Source organism: Mobula hypostoma, chromosome 16 (genome assembly GCF_963921235.1).
Source record: "Mobula hypostoma chromosome 16, sMobHyp1.1, whole genome shotgun sequence".
NCBI lineage: Eukaryota > Metazoa > Chordata > Chondrichthyes > Myliobatiformes > Myliobatidae > Mobula > Mobula hypostoma.
The window spans coordinates 54,011,498-54,026,028 of record NC_086112.1 but is presented as its reverse complement, the minus strand read 5'-3'; the positions used below and the strand labels follow the sequence as shown (position 1 = coordinate 54,026,028).

Here is a 14,531-nt window from a genome sequence, read left to right as displayed (position 1 = left end):
GGGGGAGGGGGAGATGCAAAATGATAGGAGAAGACAGGAGGGGGAGGGATAGAGCCGAGAGCTGGACAGGTGATAGGCAAAAGGGGATACGAGAGGGATCATGGGACAGGAGGTCCGGGAAGAAAGACAAGGGGGGGGGGTGACCCAGAGGATGGGCAAGAGGTATATTCAGAGGGACAGAGGGAGAAAAAGGAGAGTGAGAGAAAGAATGTGTGCATAAAAATGAGTAACAGATGGGGTACGAGGGGGAGGTGGGGCCTTAGCGGAAGTTAGAGAAGTTGATGTTCATGCCATCAGGTTGGAGGCTACCCAGACGGAATATAAGGTGTTGTTCCTCCAACCTGAGTGTGGCTTCATCTTTACAGTAGAGGAGGCCGTGGATAGACATATCAGAATGGGAATGGGATGTGGAATTAAAATGTGTGGCCACTGGGAGATCCTGCTTTCTCTGGCAGACAGAGTGTAGATGTTCAGCAAAGCGGTCTGAACATCTGAACATTTGCTGAACATCTACGCTCTGTCCGCCAGAGAAAGCAGGATCTCCCAGTGGCCACACATTTTAATTCCACATCCCATTCCCATTCTGACGAGTCTATCCACGGCCTCCTCTACTGTAAAGATGAAGCCACACTCAGGTTGGAGGAACAACACCTTATATTCCGTCTGGGTAGCCTCCAACCTGATGGCATGAACATCAACTTCTCTAACTTCCGCTAAGGCCCCACCTCCCCCTCGTACCCCATCTGTTACTCATTTTTATGCACACATTCTTTCTCTCACTCTCCTTTTTCTCCCTCTGTCCCTCTGAATATACCTCTTGCCCATCCTCTGGGTCACCCCCCCCCTTGTCTTTCTTCCCGGACCTCCTGTCTCATGATCCTCTCGTATCCCCTTTTGCCTATCACCTGTCCAGCTCTTGGCTCTATCCCTCCCCCTCCTGTCTTCTCCTATCATTTTCGATCTCCCCCTCCCCCTCCTACTTTCAAATCCCTTACTCACTCTTCCTTCAGTTAGTCCTGACGAAGGGTCTCGGCCTGAAACGTCGACTGCACCTCTTCCTACAGATGCTGCTTGGCCTGCTGCGTTCACCAGCAACTTTGATGTATGTTGCACCCAGAATTAATCTTGTGAGGGTTGACTCTCTGAGTACACAACTATCCCTCTATTGATAGAACAAATATTTCTATGACCAGGACTGCAAATTCATTGAACTTAGTCACAATGGTGCAAAATAGCACAGCCAATGTTGCCTGGTTTGTTGGCAAGTCCTTCGGCTGATACACAGAAGAACATTTCATGGTCGCACCGCTATAAAAAAAATGTTTTTGCAGTATCAAAATATTTGCAAATGGCTTACATAATGGTGAAAAAAAACCACAAAAGCAGAATTGAAACATCCTTTATATTATTCAAAATTTTACTTTTGGTGTTCAATCTACAACCTACCACAACTGAAACATTGTAAATCGATTTTGATAATCAATAACATCATGGTCACTGTAAAGCTTGTGTGTTTGCCCTAAATCTGTTGCAAGCTTTCTGAGTGGTTTATATGTTTTATTTCATAACTGAAGAGCATGGAATCAGGTGTAACCACTTACTCAATGAAGAAATGAATGATATGTATCTTCATTACCTGCCCAGCTAACAAAAATCTAATTGTCAAAGCTGAAATTAATAACTGTGCCACAAACAATTATATCTTGTGATAAAGAATTCTACAGTTTTCTCAGTCTGTGCATAAAGGATTGTCTCCTAACTTCTCTCCTAAATAATTACGTGCCCTTTCCCTGGAATTCTCCATCAACAGAGAATCAAATCCTTTCAAAGTGCCGAGATCAATCTCATAATCCCTATTCTAAATGTCAGGGAATACTGTACAAGCGGGGTTTATAATCCAGGGTGTTAAAAAGTTATATTCTTGAAGTTCTATCAATAAGCTAGTCCCATCTGTGGTAAATAACCAAGACGCTCACTGAAAAGTGATTCTGGGAAATGTAAGTGCTATGTCAATTCTGCACACCTGTTACTACATTTAAGTGACACTTGGACAGGTACTTAAAGAGACATGGAATAGAAAGATACATACTAAGTACAAGCAAATGAGATTAGTGTCATCTGGCAAAAAGTCAGCATGGATGTGGTGGGATGAAGGACTTGTTCTATCGGTCTGTGACTCTATAATTACATCAAGGTTAAGTTATGGGTAAGCCTTGCATAAACATGGTTTTATTCCAATTTGGAAGTTGAGTTACATTAAGGTATATAGTTTTTAAACTGATAAGGCTTCGATAAACAAGATGCCAATAAATTATTTTTTCTTATGATGCTATAATTTTCCATTGGAAGTTAAATAATTGAACCACTTAATATTTATTCAACGTCTATTTATTCAAAATATTTTCATTTGCTGATAACATTTTCCCATGTAAGAATCAGTGATATTTCTCCATTTCCATTGTCAATGAAAGCAATCTATAGTCCTCTGAACAAGTACTGATGCCTGGTTGAATCAGGTACATTAATAACATTTAAAAGGAATTTGGAAGGTAGATGGAAAGGAATATTCAGAGGGATATGGGTCAAATGTGGCCAATTGAGATGAACTTTTATGGGAACCTTGGTTGGCATAGACTACTCGGATGGAGGAATCTTTTTCTGTGTTGTATCATTCTATGATTAGACTATATGACTCTATTTACTTAAATCAGCAGTGCAATTAATGCTGGCAAGATGCTGAACCTTTATAATGATCAGACAGCTGAATTTGATTTGAATGGTTTAATTGAATGTGCATATCTTTCTTTGTGATCTAATTTTACAGCCATATTGTTCCATTTTGTGAATGTAGAATTCTCATTTATGCCGAGAAACATTTTTGAGTCTTTTTTATGAGTGACCAAATACTTTCTTTCTTTCTTTCTCTCTCATAGATGAAAGAACAATGTTTGCTTTATTAAGAAATCTTGGACTCTTCAGTATCACTTAAGCATCACTTACATTCAGACTTCTATGCTTGAAAGCACTAAAGCTTTCTAAATCTTCCAGACGCATTCCTAAAATATCCTTGAAAAGATTTAATTTTGAAACATAGAAGTTCTGGAAAAGATCACAAATTATTCTATTGGTCATTTCAGTTAAGTTTCTGGATGGCTTCTCCTTGAATTAATCCGCAATATACACTCCTTGAATTAATCAGCAATATACAATTGTCTCTTTGGTAGTTCATTACAGTACACATATGGCAATGAACTATTCCATTGGCCTGTTTGCTTGATTTATCAGACTCTTTAATTTTGCCCCCGGTATCTAGCAACAACAAATTGACTCAGTCTTCCTGCCATTACACTCACTGTTTAATATCTCTTATATTTTCAAAGTCATCTAGCAATTATTTTGACACAATTATTTTTGTGCTGTACCTTGGTGATTTCCTTCTCTAAAAGTAAGAATTAAAACTTTTTCCTAGCATGGCATAGGAGAAATATTCTTTTCTGTAAAAGAAAATTGCCATGGGACAGACAGAACACTCCTTGGCTCTCTGACTATGTTAAGTTTTCTTGATTTATATTAGCCTCTGTATGGGACGTCACTTTTTTTATCACTGTCTGGTATGGAGGGGCCTCTGCACAGGATTGAAAAAAACTGCAGAAAGTTGTGAACTTAGCCTGCTCCACCATGGGCACTAGCCTCCGCAGCATCCAAAACACCTTCAAAAGGTGATGCCTCAGAAAGGCAGCATCCACCATCAAGGACCCCCATCACCCAGGACATATCCTCTTCTCGTTGGGACCATCAAGGAGGAGGCACACGAGCCTGAAGAAACAGTTTCAGGATCAGCTTCTTCCCGTCTGTCATCAGATTTCTGAACAGACAATGAACCCATGAACACTTCCTCAGTATTTTACCCTCTCTTTTTGCACTACTTTAATTATATATCTTCATGTCCAGTCTCGAGTTTCCTGAAGGCCACATACCAGATGCACAGGACAGCTACAAATATTTGGGGATCCTGCAGGCACATGGAAGCCACAATGAGGACTCAAGGAAGGCTGCAACATCCAAGTATCTCCAAAGAGTGAACCAGGTCCTAAAAAGCCAGCTGAATGGGAAGAACAAGATCAAAGCTGTCAACACTTTCCCCCTACCAGTCATCAGATACCCAGCTGCAATAGTGGCTGGCCAAGGAATGAACTGGAAGCCGCTGACATCGAAACCCGGAAACTACTAACGATACTTGGAGGATTCCTTCCAAAGTGCAATGTTGAGCAACTGTACACCTGTCAGAATAAAGGAGGATGGAGACTTGCAAACGTCAAGCTCACAATCCCGGAAGAAATGCGAAATATCCATGAGTATGTCAGGAAGATGGCCCTTAAAGATGACCTGCTAGGAGAATATCTCAGACAGTAGGCAGGGGATATGGAAATGGAAGCGGGTGAAGCAGAGCCAGAGGACCAGAGGCCACGGCAGGATATGTCACTGCACAGGACGTACCATCGCCAAATATCAGAGGTGGCTGACATCAGAAAGTCCTACTAATGGCTGCAAATGGCAGGGCTGAGGGACAGCACAGAGGTGCTGCCCACGGCTGCCCAAGAACAGACGTTGAGCACAAGAGCAATAGAAGCAGGGGTCTATCACACCAGACAAGACCCAAGATGCTCTGTGTGTGGAATCTGCTGAAACCATCCAGCACATTGTAGCAGGTGCAAGATGCAGGCAGTGACAGCATACTCTGAACGGCACAACCGAGCTGCAGGAATTGTGTACAGGAACATCTGTGCTGAGTATGAATTGGACACTCCCAAATCCAAATGGGAAACATCCAAGAAAGAGAATGACAGAGCTGATACCCTATGGGACTTGCAAATACAGACTGATAAGCACCTTCTGGCCAATGAACCAGATATAGTAATACTGGACAAAGGACAGAAGAAAGCAATAGTAATAGACATCTTTGACCTCTCACTTTGGTAGTCTAAGGTATGAACCTGCATCAAGCAGGCCTCACTCATACTGGTGCCCAAGGAGAATGTGGTAACCAGCCTCAATGACTATTGTCCAGTAGCACATCCACAGCGATGAAGTGCTTTGAGAGGTTGGTTATGGTGCGTATCCATTCCTGCTGGAGGAGGGACTTGGATCCACTCCATTTCGCCTATTATCGCAACAAGTCAGCAGCAGATGCTACTTAATTGTCTCTCCACTCTGCAATGTCTGGATAGCAAAGATGCATACATCAGGATGCTCTTCATTGACTACAGCTCTACATTTAACACTGTCATCCCTTTAAAGCTAATTATAAGCTTCAGGAGCTAGGGTTCAGTTTTCCTTTTGTAACTGGATCCTCAATTTCCTCGTTGGTAGAACCCAGTCAGTCCAGATTGGCAACAACATCCTCTCCACAATTACTATCAGCACAGGTGCCCCACAAGACTGTGTGCTTAACTCCCTGCTCTACTCGCTTTATACTTATGACTGTGAGGCTGTACAGCTCCAGCGACATACTTAAGTTTGCTGACAACACAACTGTCATTGGCCGAATCAATGACAAATTGGCATATAGGAGGGAGATTGAAAAACCTCTCACTTAAAGTCCTCAAAACCATAGAACTGATTATTGACAACAGGAGGAAGAAACTGGCAGTCTATGAGCCAGTGCTCATTTGTGGATTGGAGATGGAGAGGGTCAGTAACTTTAATTTCCTGGGCATTATCATATCAAACAATTTGTCCTGGGACCAGTGTGTAAATGCCATTTCAAAGGAAACGTGGCAGTGTCTCTACAGACCAAGTCAAGATTGCCACCATCATCTCTCTCTTTCTCAACTGGGCAGGCTCTGACCTTGTGAGACAATAAAACCACCATTTGCAATAAGTATGGGGACTTCACTGCTGAGATGCACCAGGGTTTTGATCACCTGGGATGTGGTGGGGGGCAGTGAATCAGATACTTCACCTACATCAGGACTCATGCTCGGAGCTCGATTACACCGTGGAGTGGAAGACCCTTGATGCTGGGACGTGGAAATGCTGCTGGCCGATTAACATCAAAGCGGATGAAGGACATACTGCCTACCTGGGAGATGCACATTGACCTTAAAAATTTCACTCTGGCTGACCGACTTGAGAAGCTTCTTAAGGAACAACCCGCCAGGTCATCAGTCAGAACCCCAGATCCATCCCTAGAACAATATCAGGCTGCAGGACCTCATTGTCAACACCTCCGGAATCCATGCAGTTAGGGAGAGATCGCTTAATCCCACCCCCCACCCAAGAGCATGAACATCGGTAGAAAAACAACTCATCACCCATGCATCAAATGCCCACTGTACTTGGGGACAACAGACAGAGACAAAGGGCCTTTTATCTGGTAGCTTCCCTCCATCCCCCTCATTCCAGCACCATAGCTCAATTCACTCTTTATGGTCTCCACACCCCCATGGCACATTGTGCATTTCTTTAGTCTTCGACTATAAGCACTGAACATATGGAATTCAAGCAACACACACAAAATGCTGGTAGAACGCAGCAGGCCAAGCAGCGTCTATAGGAAGAAGTATAGTCGACACTTCGGGCCAAGACCTTCATCAGGACTGACTGAAAGAAGAGATAGTAAGAGATTTGAAAGTGGGAGGGGGAGGGAGTGATCGGAAATGATAGGAGAAGACAGGAGGGGTAGGGATGAAGCCAAGAGCTGGAAAGTTGATTGGCAAAAGGGAATCAGAGCTGGAGAAGGGGGAGGATCATGGGACGGGAGGCCTAGGGAGAAAGAAAGGGGGAGGGGATCCCAGAGGAAGATGGAGAGCAGGTAAGGAGTGATTGTGAGAGAGGGGCAGAGAGAGGGAAAAAAGGGAGGAACATAAAAATAAATAAATAAGGGATGGGGTAAGAAGGGGAGGAGGGGCATTAATGGAAGTTAGAGAAATCAATGTTCATGCCATCAGGTTGGAGGCTACCGTCTTTGACCCTCCTCTTCTTCATGGACACCCCGCTCTGGTCTTCTGCCTGCTCTGGATCTCTTTATTGCTAACTGCCGACGGGACATCAACCGTCTCGACTTCACTACACCTGGTTCCAATTCCAACCTCACTCCTTCCAAACGCTCTGCTCTCCACTCCCTCCGTACTAATCCTAACCTTACTATAAAACCCGCTGATAAGGGGGGTGCTGTTGTAGTCTGGTGTACTGACCTCTACCTTGCTGAGGCACAACGACAGCTCACTGATACCTCCTCTTATTTACCCCTCGTTCATGACCCCACTAAGGAGCAACAGGCCATTGTCTCCCACACCATCACCAACCTTATCCGCTCAGGGGATCTCCCATCCACTGCCATCAACCTCATGGTTCCTGTACCCCGCACCTCCCGTTTCTACCTCCTACCCAAGATCCACGAACCTGCCTGTCCAGGTAGACCCATTGTCTCAGCTTGCTCCTGCCCCATTGAACTCATTTCTGCATACCTCGACACTGTTTTATCACCCCTTGTTCAATCCCTTCCCACCTATGTTCGTGACACTTCTCATGCTCTGAATTTTTTCGATGATTTTAAGTTCCCTTGCCCCCACTGCTTTATTTTCACCATGGATGTCCAGTCCTTATATACCTCCATCCCCCAGCAGAAAGGTCTCAAAGCTCTCCGCTTCTTTTTGGGTTCCAGACCTAACCAGTTTCCCTCTACCACCACTCTCCTCCGTCTAGCGGAATTAGTCCTTACTCTTAATAATTTCTCCTTTGGCTCCTCCCACTTCCTCCAAACTAAAGGTGTAACCTTGGGCACCCGTATGCACCCCAGCTATGCCTGCCTTTTTGTTGGCTTTGTAGAACAGTCCATGTTCCAAGCCTATACTGGTATCTGTCCCCCACTTTTCCTTCGCTACATTGATGACTGCATTGGTGCTGCTTCCTGCACACATGCTGAGCTCGTTGACTTCATTAACTTTGCCGCCAACTTTCACCCTGCCCTCAAATTTACCTGGTCCATTTCCGACACCTCCCTCCCCTTTCTTGATCTTTCTGTCTCTATCTCTGGAGATAGCTTATCTACTGATGTCTACTATAAGCCTACCGACTCTCACAGCTACCTGGACTATTCCTCTTCCCACCCTGTCTCTTGCAAAAATGCAATCCCCTTCTCACAGTTCCCCTGTCTCTGCTGCATCTGCTCTCAGGATGAGGCTTTTCATTCCAGGACGAAGGAGATGTCTTCCTTTTTTAAAGAAAGGGGCTTCCCTTTTTTCACCATCAACTCTGCTCTCAAACGCATCTCCCTCATTTCACGCATATCTGCTCTCACTCCATCCTCCCGCCACCCCACTAGGAATAGGGTTACCCTTGTCCTCACCTACCACCCCACCAGCCTCCGGGTCCAACATATAATTCTCCATAACTTCTGCCACCTCCAACGGGATCCCACCACCAAGCACATCTTTCCCTCCCCCGCCCTTCTGCTTCCCGCAGGGATCGCTCCCTACATGACTCCTTTGTCCATTCGTCCACCCCATCCCTTCCCACCGATCTCCCTCCTGGCACTTATCCTTGTAAGTGGAACAAGTCCTATACCTGCCCTTACACTTCCTCCCTTACCACCATTCAGGGCTCCAGACAGTCCTTCCAGGTGAGGCAGCACTTCACCTGTGAGTCGGCTGGGGTGATATACTGCGTCCGGTGCTCCGGATGTGGCCTTCTATATATTGGTGAGACCCAACGCAGACTGGGACACCGCTTTGCTGAACACCTACGCTCTGTCCGCCAGAGAAAGCAGGATCTCCCAGTGGCCACACATTTTAATTCCACGTCCCATTCCCATTCTGATATGTCTATCCACGGCCTCCTCTACTGTAAAGATGAAGCCGCACTCAGGTTGGTGGAACAACAACTTATATTTCGTCTGGGTAGCCTCTGACCTGATGGCAGGAACATTGATTTCTCTAACTTCCATTAATGCCCCTCCTCCCCTTCTCCCCTTATTTATTTATTTTTATTTCCTCCCCCTTTTTTTCCTCTCTCTCGCTCTCACAATCACTCATTGTCTGCTCTCCATCTTCCTCTGGGCTCCCCTCTCCCTTTCTTTCTCCCTGGCCTCCCGTCCCATGATCCTCTCCCTTCTCCAGCTCTGTATCCCTTTTGCCAATCAACTTTCCAGCTCTTAGCTCCATCCCTCCCATTCCTGTCTTCTCCTATCATTTCAGATCTCCCTCTCCCCCTCCCACTTCCAAATCTCTTACTATCTCTTCTTTCAGTTAGTCCTGACGAAGGGTCTTGGCCTGAAATGTCGACTCTACCTCTTCCTATAGATGCTGCCTGGCCTGCTGCGTTGCACCAGTATTTTGTGTGTGTTACTTGAATTTCCAGCATCTGCAAATTTTCGCGTATATGGAATTATTGACCCATTTAACAAATATTTTGCTTTGTTTAGCACAGTACATTGTTGGTTAGTTTTATCATCTGTATCCTAGTGTTTTGCAGATCTACAAAGTTTATAGAATTCACGTACATAGACGTACACAAACACACACACATGCACACAAACACAGATATGCACACAGTAATAATATTAAATTCCATTGGTATTATTATCTGTATAGATGAAACAAGTTTAATATTTTCCCTGCACTGCCAAGGAAACTGAGTTGTTGATATCCCTCCAGCAGTTGATTTTGCATCTCAGCATTGTACTAATGTTGAGTGGGAGTCAATGCTAGTAACTATCTTTAAGACTGGTATCAAGGAGGCTGCTTTGTCCTTCATTAATTGAAGTTTCTATGTCTTTTGAGCTTTGCTCAAAGAGGCAAATAAAGGTGTCATTTCTTTAATTCACTCCCTGCCTAATGTCCCTTCTTTTTGCTCCTTCTGCCGGACAATGGATTAACCTTTATTATCACTAGATAATAGGGAAAGCAGCAGGCTAGAAGTCCACAGGAGTTACTGCAGGGCATTCTATCATTCCTTCATTACCCTGTCAAGCCCATTTGCATTTTGAACATTTCATTGAGATTGAAATTTTGACCATTCTTCTAAAGTCAAGGAAACAGATGGGCAATTTGCCTATTCCTTGCTCTTATAACAAATTCACTATCCCTAGAATCAATCATCGCAGCAGCCAATATTGGAAGTGTAATCTCCTTCTGAGATCACATCTGAGCATAGTATTCCAGGGCTCTACATAGTCAGTGTGTGGGCACGTGGCTAATTAGTTAAGGCGTTCAACTAGCGATCTGAAGGTCGTGAGTTCGAGCCCCAGCCGAGGGAACGTGTTGTGTCCTTGAGCAAGGCACTTAATCACACAGTGCTCTGCGTCGACACTGGTGCCAAGCTGTATGGGTCCTAATGCCTTTCCCTTGGACGACACCGGTCTTGTGGAGAGGGGAGACTTGCAGCATGGGCAACTGCCGGTCTTCCATACAACCTTGCCCAGGCCTGCGCCCTGGAGAGTGAAGACATTCCAGGCACAGACCCATGGTCTCGCAAGACGAACGGATGCCTTTTACATTGTCAGAACAAAATGCTATTGCTCTCATGCTCAAATGCTTTAAGGCATTTGACAAGGTCCCCCACAAGAGACTCATCCAGAAAGTCATGAGGCATGGGATCAGTGGAACCTTGGCTGTTTGGATAAAATATTGGCTTACAGGAAGAAAGCAGAGGGTAGTAGTGGAAGGAAAGTATTCTGCCTGGAGGTCAGTGACTAGTGGAGTGCCACAAGGATCTGTCCTAGGACCCCTGCTCTTTGTGATTTTTATAAATGACCTGGATGAAGAGGCTGAAGGATGGGTGAGTAAGTTTGCGGACAACACGAAGATTGGAGGAGTTGTGGATGGAGCTGTAGGTTGTCGAAGGTTACAAGAGGATATAGACAGGATGCAGAGTTGGGCAGATAAGTGGCAGATGGAGTTCAATCTGGATAAGTGTGAGGTGATGCATTTTGGAAGGACAAACCAGAAGGCTGAGTACAGGGTTAATGGTTGGTTACTTAAGAGTGTGGATGAACAGAGGGACCTTGGGGTTCAAATCCATACATCCCTCAAGATCGCTGCACAGGTTGATAGGATAGTTAAGAAGGCCTATGGGATGCTGGGCTTCATTAATAGGTGGATTGAGTTCAAGAGTAGAGAGGTCATGTTGCAACTCTACAAATCTCTGGTGAGACCACACTTAGAGTATTGTGTTCAGTTCTTGTCCACTCATTTTAGGAAGGATGTGGAAGCTATGGAGAGGGTGCAGAGGAGACTTACCAGGATGTTGCCTGGATTAGAAAATAAATCTTATGAGGCAAGGTTAGCAGAGCTGGGACTTTTCTCTTTGGAGCGTAGAAAGATGAGAGGGGGCTTGATAGAGGTCTGCAAGATTATGAGAGGCATAGATAGGGTGGATAGCCAGTACCTGTTTCCCAGGGCATGAATAACAAACATCAGAGGGCATATGTATAAAGTTAAGGGAGGGAAGTTTAGGGGAGACATCAGGGGTAAGTTTTTTACACAGAGGGTTGTGGGTGCCTGGAAGGACTTGCCAGGGATGGTGGTGGAGGCTAAAACATTAGGGGTATTTAAGAGCCTCTTGGACAGGCACATGGATGAAAGAACAATGGAGGGTGGGTTTAGTACTTTTTTAAAGGAATATATGGGTTGGCACAACATCGAGGGCCGAAGGGCCTGTACTGTGCTGTAGTATTCTATTGTTTAGTGTCAAATCATCCCGCGTTGGAGTCCAATATATTTGGTAACTTTCCCAAGGCTTGTGCTTCTCTTTTATCATTTCACTGACTTTTCTTGAATGCTCTTTTGTCTTAATTTTGATTTGTTAAATATCTACCATACTATTGGACCTTACAGAGAGAGGGGGTATTTATTCTTATGAATTCATTGAAAACAGGTAATCTTCCAATTTTCTACATCAACAAATTGGGTGAGTTGTTAAGGTACTACAGGTTTCCCCCGCCATCCGAAGGTAGAGCATTCCTATGAAACGGTTTGTAAACTGAAATGTCATAAAGCAAAGAAGCAATTACCATTTATTTATATGGGAAAATTTTGTGAGCGTTCGCAGACCCAAAAATAACCTACCAAATCATGCCAAATAACAATAAAACCTAAAATAACAGTAACATACAGTAAAAGCAGGAATGATATGATAAATACACAGCCTATATAAAGTAGAAATACTTTTCCACAATCATTACTGAACTGTTCTCCGAAGCGAAAATCTCACGCAAGCGCCGTTGGCAAGAACACTCTCTCCAGTAACCTTTAGGCTATGAAGCTGCCAAATCATAGCAAATAACACGTAAAAATACACAGCCGATATAAAGTCGAAATAATGTATGTACAGTGTAGTATCACTTACCGGAATCGGGACAGCACCGAGCACACAGATGATGGTGTGTTAGACTGAGTTGTCGCAGGCTGGGTCGGTGCAGTGACCCCCCACCCTCCAGGTTGCTGAGCGATACATTGCCGCGAAGAACGCAGGGGTCCAGCCGTAGCCGGGAGGTACACAGCACATCTTTAAGAAAGAAGCCGAAACAAACATGCTAATTAATTAGGTGCCGCCCCTAATTGTCGGCCCAGATCGGTGCCGATTTCAGATTGCGTCGTCTCTGATCTGGGCCGATAGTTACGTGTTGGCGGCACCTAATTAGTTAGCATGTTTATTTCGGCCTTTTTCTTAAAGATGTGCTGTGTGCCTCCCGGCTACCTTTGCATTCTCCGCGAATCGGTATCTGTCCTTGGCCTGGGGGTTGGGGTGGTGGGACACTGGGGTGTCTTCTCATCGTCTGTTTCCATTAGAGCAGGCAGCTCATCTTCTTCTATCTCTGCCCGCCTCGATGTCGAAGGTCGAGGTTCGTCGTCTGCTGTGGCTGATGTGGAAGGCTTGCTTGACTGCTGAGCCTTGCGCATTTTTCTATCACACAGTTCTTTAATAAGGACTCAAACCATCCTGCAAATATCCCCTAAACCGATGTACCCTTTCAAAATTAAAGTCATACTTTATCATTACTCATTCGTTTCGATTGTTATCCTTTTTTCTTCCAATTGCATCAGCTCTTCATCTGTCAGTTCTTGGTAATGGGATACCAAAACCTCTTCAACATCATGGTCGTCAGCTTCCACAAGCCAAACTCACTTTGTCCTTACTTCGTTCACCACGATCAAAACGCTTAATTATGTCTAGTTTTACCGTAAGTGTAACACCCTTACAAGCTCTTTTAGGCTTTTCCGATACCATAGAACTCATCTTGCAAACGGCTGCTCACAGGCTCGTGTTAAAGCAATGCCATTCCAAATCCGGGGGAGAGCAGCTGCTCGGAGCGTGCGCTGTCTTTTATCGCGCGCTGAATTTTTTTTTCGTAACAGTGAAAACACCCTCTGAAAGCAAAAACAGGGTACTAATGTAGGTCTTTTGTAACAGTGAGGTTTCGTAAAGCGAACGTTCAAAAAGCGGGGGATACCTGTATACAGTATTGCACCTGAGGAAAGGTAGTGTAGTAATTACAAAAGGGATGAATATTTTTTCAGCCTCACAGTTTTGTTTTTTAATTTCTAGTAAATTGTTTCAGTAGGTACATTCGATGTCAGAGAAATGTATACAATATACATCCTGAAATTCTTTTTCTTTGCAAACATCCACAAAAAAACAGAGGAGTGCCCCAAAGACCCATTGACAGGTTTTGGAATTTTTCTTTTGATTTGAGATGATGCACAATGTTTTGTAGGTAAACTCAAAAAATCCTACTTCGATATATTTTAAATTTAGAAAATGGGACAGTAATAGATGAAAATAGTTATGAATACTTTTTGAAGGCACTGTGTATTTATAAACCCTAAATATTTCAAATTTGAAGAGAGAATAAAAAAATTTAAACCATGAACATATGACTTTGGCCATAATTTTAGGGAAAATAATATAATTATTTCATTATATTGGGAGTATATTAAAGTGAAAATAATAAGGCTGTGAGGAATCCCCATTATTAAAAACTAAATTTAAATTTTGATGCTTCCTGGTTTAGGCTTTTTGTAATTGGTTTATTTTTGTCTTGTGTACCAAAATAAAGAGCTTTTATTTACATGTCATCCAGACAGATCATTCCATGCATAAGTACATTGAGGAAGCAAAGGGGAATAAAATAGAAAACAGAATATAGTATTGCAGTTACTGAGAAAGTTCAGAGAAAGTAGAGAAGTGTCAGGACCATGACGAGGCAGACTAAGAGATCAAGAGTTTATCTTAGCGTAGATGTTAATTCAAGAGTCTTATAACAGTGGGACAGAAGTTATTCTTGAGACTGATGGTATGAGTGCCCTGGCTTTTATATCTTCTGCCCAATGGGAGGAAAGAGAATTGAGAATGACTGGGGTAGGAGATTATTTGTTCCTCAAAAGGAAGGTTCTGCCTGGGTTATACGGATCCCGGATGCTCTGTGTTACACTAAAATGAATTTCCATTCAAGACAAATTACAGTACAAAACTACACAGAAGAGCAGAAGGCATTTGTCATTGTAAAGAAGAAGCGATGTCATTTATTC

At 43.8% G+C, this 14,531-nt stretch overlaps 1 protein-coding gene across 3 annotated transcripts in view; it reads left to right on the top strand.

Moving 5' to 3' along the window:
* Window positions 1-14,531, top strand: part of LOC134357580 (coiled-coil domain-containing protein 192-like) — a 77,532-nt gene that overhangs the window by 13,253 nt on the left and 49,748 nt on the right. The gene's annotated exons all lie outside the window — the stretch shown is intronic.